Raw genomic sequence first — 6,282 nt, forward strand, 5'->3', positions numbered from 1 at the left:
GAGTATATCTTTCTAAAGTTTATCTAAATTTATACAGTCATACGTATTTAAATGTGCACATCTTTATTTAATCATGCTAGAATTATGTTTCATATATGCATTTACCTCTTGTTTTATGTCATTTAGGAGTATATCATGGACTTTTTTTATTACAACATATAAATAACCTTATTCATTCTTAGTGCCTGCACAGCATTCCATTGTGAACATGCATCACGATTCATCACGTTATTCTCAACCAATGTACGTTTAGGTTGTTTCTTTTTATTTCTATTAGAAACCATGCTTCAGTGAACATCCTTATAAAAATATCTATGTAAATGCAACTAGTATGTATTGAGAAGTAATTTTTAAAAAGCATGTATTGAGAAGTAATTTTTAAAAAGCAAATTTTAGTCTTCCACTACTCTTTAAATTTTTTTTGAAGAAAGCTCCCACTGGATAAAATCTCAGCAGAATCCATGGTTTTTAAATGGAAAATACTCTTAGGTGATAAGCAGAACTACAATCACTTACCACAAACACAATCTATTTAATAATCAGAATGCAAAGACCTAGATATTAACTCTATACTCTTTAAAGTGAATTATCGATGATAACTTCAATTCTATAATCTTAAATTCAAATCTTCATTCTCTTCTCTCTATGGATGAAAAAGAAATGCCAAGAAGAAAGGGCAGGGCACAGGAGACAAGAGCAACCGCTCACATTATGTAAAAATGCATAAAGTTCCCGGGTTGTAGAATATTTGTGCTATGCACACACTTATTTATATAAACACCTTGCCTAAAAGCAGAGCTGGAACAAGGATTTGGAAATGAAGCAATGGAGAGAATAAGGTAAAGGAGGAAAGTTAGCCTAAGGGAATGTTACTAATGCCACTGATATAAACAGCAGGGATTTGATTGTGCCAGGACCTCTGAAAAACATACAGAATATTCCCAGAATAGTTCTCCTGAAGGACTGGAGGATAGAACATTTATCATTGTGTTTCCTGGTGGAACTGTCCACCAATATCTCCAAGATCCAAGATCTCTATCTCAGCAGTCTAAAGCTGTGGCTAAGGAGCTAAGGGTGGTACCTCTGACACAATAGCAGGAAAATGGAGACCCCAGTCCTACAACTACAAGGAAATGAATTCTTCCAACAACCAATCAGCTTGGAAGAGAACCCTAAGTGCAAGATGAGAACGAGCTGACACCTTGATTTCAACTCATAGCAGAGAATCCACACCCACCCTAACCTAACCTGCAGAAGTGATGAGATAATATATTTGCCTCGTTTTAAGCCACTTAGTTTGTGGTAATTTGTTACACAGTCATAGAAAACGAATATAAACACAAAGATCTTCACAATTTGTGCCCACTCCGGTAAGTTCTTCCCACTGTCTTTTCTATGGATATTCTCGTCTCCACCCAATCCTTCAACCCTGCTGCTTCCCGGCCACTGATGAGCCAGGCATGCTATGCAACGCTCCCTACTGGTGGATTTCCTTTCTGCGTAAATTCCATGTAGTTAATGTTTGAATTCCATGATGATTTCATACATTCAAAATATGCAGAAGGATTTATCAAAATCGGTAAAGGCTTTATTGTAGTATTGTTTACATTCTGAGATCCCCTATGAGATTTTCAGATACATAGAAGACTTCCTCACATTTAAAACGTTCATAGGGGTTATTCCGCAGCATGTGTTCTGAAGTTGAGCGGGGAAAACAGTAGAGAGAATAAAATATGGGCTTTGGTATTCCTAAGAGAAGTTTAGGAGACAGATAAGGATTTGGGGATCATTAGCATTTTGGTGATCATTCCATAGTCTGTAATCTTCGTTTCTCATCTACAACCTTCGGCGAAATTAACAGGCAATTTTTCTTTTTATATTAATGGTTCATAGCAATCGATCAAGCCCCATTATTAAAGTAAACGTTCTTCGAAGGACCACTCATGGGGGGAGAGGGGGCGGGGGGACCGCCGCGGTGCCTTATGGGGAATGGAGTCGTGGAAAGCGGTCCAGCTTCCTTTGCGGAATCCCACGAAGGGCGCCCGGAAGCCTCTTCCGCGCATGTGCCCTTCGGTGTTCCACCTGGGAGATTATTTCCGGTTCCCCTGGCTGTTCCTGGGCATGGTACTGCAGCCTCTCGAATCTCTCATTTTGCCGTTCTCTGTCCTGGTGCGACCTGGAAGCGTAGCGGGTGCACCCCCAAGTTAGAGGAAAGGCTGGCGGGGAGCCCCGAGCCCTCGAGGGTCGGAGGGAAGGGTGGGACTGCGCGGAGGCGGCCGGCCTCGGTTCGCGGAGGGTCGACGCGGGCTCGCTTCCCATCCCCCTGGAGGGAGCCCCTGGAGCGGGTTTCCAGTGGTCCCGGAGAAAGACAGCGAGGGAGGGCTGGGCTCCTGACCTGCCGGCCTCGTGCCGGGCGCTCTCTGCTGCCCTTCTTTGCCTGAAGAAGGTGCTCTGTAAAGGTGAAAGGTTTGTGCTGCCAGCTAGCTAAAATCCGATTCCGGAACTTCCACTGATGCACTTGGATCTGCAGCCGGCGGGCTAGGTTGAAAAGTTTTAGAGCGCGGTAGGGAAGGGAACAAATATGAGAATTAAATATTATCATTATATTAGTTATTCCATACTGACTTTAGTAAAAGAAAGCTGTGAACTGCAGTTGAAGGGAATGGCCAGGGTGTCGATTTGACTAGAAAAGATTTCAGTGAAAGATTCGGAGGGCGGAGGTTTTCACAGAGCTGCGTGAAGTTTTAAGAGCTTGGATTCAGATGAGGTCCTGCGACGAAACCACTGCATCCCTGGGCACGTTATTTATTCTAACTCCTTCCCCCAACCCCCCATCTGTTAAATGAATATCTAAATAATATTTGCCTCATAGGGTTGTGCTGAGTTAGAACAAGAAAGCACTTGTGAAGATCAAGCCCGGAATATAGTCCACTCTAAGTATCCCCTGCTTTCTATGTTAGAAAAATTTTTAGATATCCTCAGAACCAGGCTGTGAGGCCTGCATTACCACCCCTGTTGGAGCACATTTAAAACTCTCATTTGCTGAGAGCTAAAGTGATTTACTCACTGGTGAATGAGTTGAGTTTTAAAACAAGATTTATTTTACTCCTAGTCTCTCTCATGCTCTTTATAATATACATTCCCCTCTACCTACACTCATTGTGTTTTCTCTGGCACAGTCACTTATCCTATGTGTGCCCTAGGAAGCACTTAGCCATGTATTTTGATAATCAAATCATTTGGCCTATTTCCCTTAGGATTTGGGGAAATAAGGTTTTGAGGTTTTGTCCTGCCCCCTGCAGTGTTATCTCACTCCAGAGCAGCCCTGATTAGATTTTTTAAAAAGGTCCAGCTTACCAAGCATTCGAGCCTTGAAACTCCAAATGTAGATTCTAGGTAATGGAAATGTGGCCCTAGGCCCACCCTGAAACAAAACCACTCCATGAAGTAAAGGGCAGAAGGCCCCGGGAACAGAAATTACACCTGGAAGAACATGTTTTTGAACTGAAAACTCTCACTAGAATTTCAGCATGGAAGCAGACAAATCCTCGAAAGGAACACAAGAGTTACTAGGCCAGAATTCTCTCCAGTCTATGCAAATACTGGGTGGTAACACCCTATTCAGAGACCACTGATTATTGTGGCTCAGAACTAAGTGTTCAGCTTTCAGAAGAAAGATGTGAGCTGCATTGAAGGCAATGGGCAGGGTCCAGATTTTACAGGAAAAGACATTTTATTGGAGGGTTTGTGAGTGTGTGGGTTGTAGGAAAGGGGTACCAGGCATAGCTGAAGAAATTATTTCTTATCACTTCCTGAATACATACAGTCATTTCCTACTATCTCTATTCTGAGCTGCTTAAACCATGTCCATCCCCGCACTTAGGATTCACTGAATTTCTCCCTTATAGAATCACATGGTGGAAGTAAAGAGAGGTTTTTAAAACTATTACTTTTACCTTATTTTAAAATTAGGACTTGAAAGATAAATAGTTATCCAGTCAAGCAGTTTGCTAGTGAGAAAGCCAAGAACTGAATTCAGGTCTTTGAATTCCTATGTCAGGGCTCTGTCCTCCATCACAAGATCCTCTTGAGAAACTTTAAGGGAGACCAAACAAAAAAAAAGATCTTAAAGTATGTGCATTCCTTTTTCTGATCTCCTGGATTATCTGATCTCAAGTGGCTAAAAAATATAGGAAAATAAGTAACTGACAATATCAGTATTTTCCTATGCCAATAAATATTTTAATCCTAAAATCAATTTTAAGGCTAGAATAGTATTCCAAACTTTCTATATACTAAATTTTGTTCCCCAATCTCCTCTTATTGGACTCAGGTTATTTTTAATTTTTTCAAAGGCATACATTAATTCCATAGAAAACAACTGTTTACATTCAGTATGAAAAGTTATGTGTGACCATTTCAGAATTTTAAATGGATAAGTTCCTCATTGTGTTGTTTCCTATAACTTCCAGTACCAGAATTATCAAAGGGTCATTTAAAATAGTTCACTTTCTGGGTAGGTAATTGTAAGAGCTGCTATGTTAGCCAGATCGCTCATAATTCCATTCCCCATTCTTCCTTGCTCAGCCCTGGTATCAACACTCTTGGCCCTTTCTCAAGAGCATCCAAAAATGAACAAATCCCAGGTAAGTTGTTTACGGATTTACTTTCCACATTCTACAGTGGATTTCAAAATGGCTTATAGTAGTTTGTACATTCAGGCGAAATAGTAGAAATATGCAAATTCAGCATCAGGGAAAAGTGTATCAGATCAACACTAGAAGGTTGACATAAATATACAGAAATCATGTTTCTATATGTTTATTCAAGTTGTGCCAGGAAGGCTCTGAGTATGGCTTTCCTGTCATTTATATGTGAACATTTTCTTAGATCATCTTTGAATAAGCGACATAGAGGCCAGTCTTGTCAAAAAAAAAAAAAAAAACTGTGAAAGAAATGCAGTGGGTTTCCTGTGACTTTTACACCCAAGCAAAGCACAGTAAAGTGATCAAAAATGTAATTAGCATTAATATAATACTATCTGTCTTATTCAAATTTTGCCAGTTGTCCTACTAATTTCTTCTTCAGTTCAGGGATCCAACCTAGGATGCCACATTGCATTCGGTGGTTATGTCTCCTTAGCCTCCTGCAATACAGGACAGTCCTTGTCTCCCATGACCTTGACGCTTTACTGGCCACTAATGTCGCAGGGCTCGGTCTAGCTTTCCCTTTTCCTAATTCATAACTGTTTAGTCTGACAGGGAGAAACCTGGCTCTTATTATTCACATTATATTATTTGCTCATCCAAGTGGACCCTTGAGGTAGTTTAAGAATAGCTGATCCACACCCCATGTGAAAAACAAATTCCCTAACGAGTGTCTTTATGTACAGTTCTTTTAGCCTTACAGAATATAGTTAAAATACTCTTCTCCAAAATTATTATGGTTCTTCATCCCCTTCAAATAGTTATATTATTTAATTTTAATATATAGCAGATCCTTGAATAACATTATTTTGTTCAATGTTTTGTTATAACATTGATGTTGCCATAGGGACTTAACTCTTGTTTATATCGATCAACCTATGGTAACACTGGTTTCGTCCTGCATCCTTTGGCCTAAATCGTAGAATCTATTGACAATGTTAAGTGAGGACTTACTATAGTTAGATTCATTTGTTACTGTTTGTATTCCGTTTGCGGTTCTCCTTCCTCATCCTGGTTGATTTTAATGGTTTATTTGGGGGGTATGTGACATTACCGTAGTTATAAGAATCAGAACTGTAGAAAGACACATGTAGAGAAGTATCACTTCCCCCTCATCCCTTCTACCCCATTTCTCTTCTATTTTTTTTTCATCTGTTCCCACCTATCCCCTGAGGTTAACCACATTCATTGGTTTCTGGTTTATCCTTTCTATATTTTTTGTACACATGAGCAGCTACTTGTTTATTTTATTATATCCCCTTCTTTCTTAATAAAAGGTAGCATACTATAGATATTCTTTTGCACTTGGCTTTTTCCGCTTACTGGTATAGCCTGGAAATCACTCCATATAAGTTTATGAGGTCTTCCTCATTATTAATGCCTTCAGATATGGCTTTTGATCACCACTCTGTCTTCTCTGTCCTCTGAGCTCCAGAACCATATATCCAGCTGCCCACTGGACGTCTCTACTTGTCTACTCCCCAAACATTTCAAGCACAACATCTTAAACAGCAACGCATCAGCCTCCGATGCTTAATTCTTTTTTTCCCTTAATCTTAGCATCACACTAGCGTCT

At 40.0% G+C, this 6,282-nt stretch overlaps 1 long non-coding RNA gene across 8 annotated transcripts in view; it reads left to right on the forward strand.

Annotated features, from left to right (window-relative positions):
• Positions 1-2,042: 2,042 nt before the first annotated feature.
• The window catches only part of LOC105298187, a 40,731-nt gene continuing 36,491 nt past the window's right edge, over positions 2,043-6,282 (forward strand). For 6 of the 8 annotated variants that reach the window (XR_002782524.1, XR_002782519.1, XR_002782522.1 and 3 more), the window contains exons 1-2: positions 2,043-2,124; positions 4,588-4,646. This is a non-coding gene — a long non-coding RNA (uncharacterized LOC105298187). Of the gene's footprint in view, positions 2,170-4,587; positions 4,647-6,282 lie in introns of all 8 variants that reach the window. The other 2 variants (XR_002782523.1, XR_002782520.1) reach the window with 1 other exon arrangement.

The sequence above is a fragment of the Pteropus vampyrus genome, unplaced genomic scaffold, assembly GCF_000151845.1.
Source record: "Pteropus vampyrus isolate Shadow unplaced genomic scaffold, Pvam_2.0 Scaffold147, whole genome shotgun sequence".
NCBI classification, from domain to species: domain Eukaryota; kingdom Metazoa; phylum Chordata; class Mammalia; order Chiroptera; family Pteropodidae; genus Pteropus; species Pteropus vampyrus.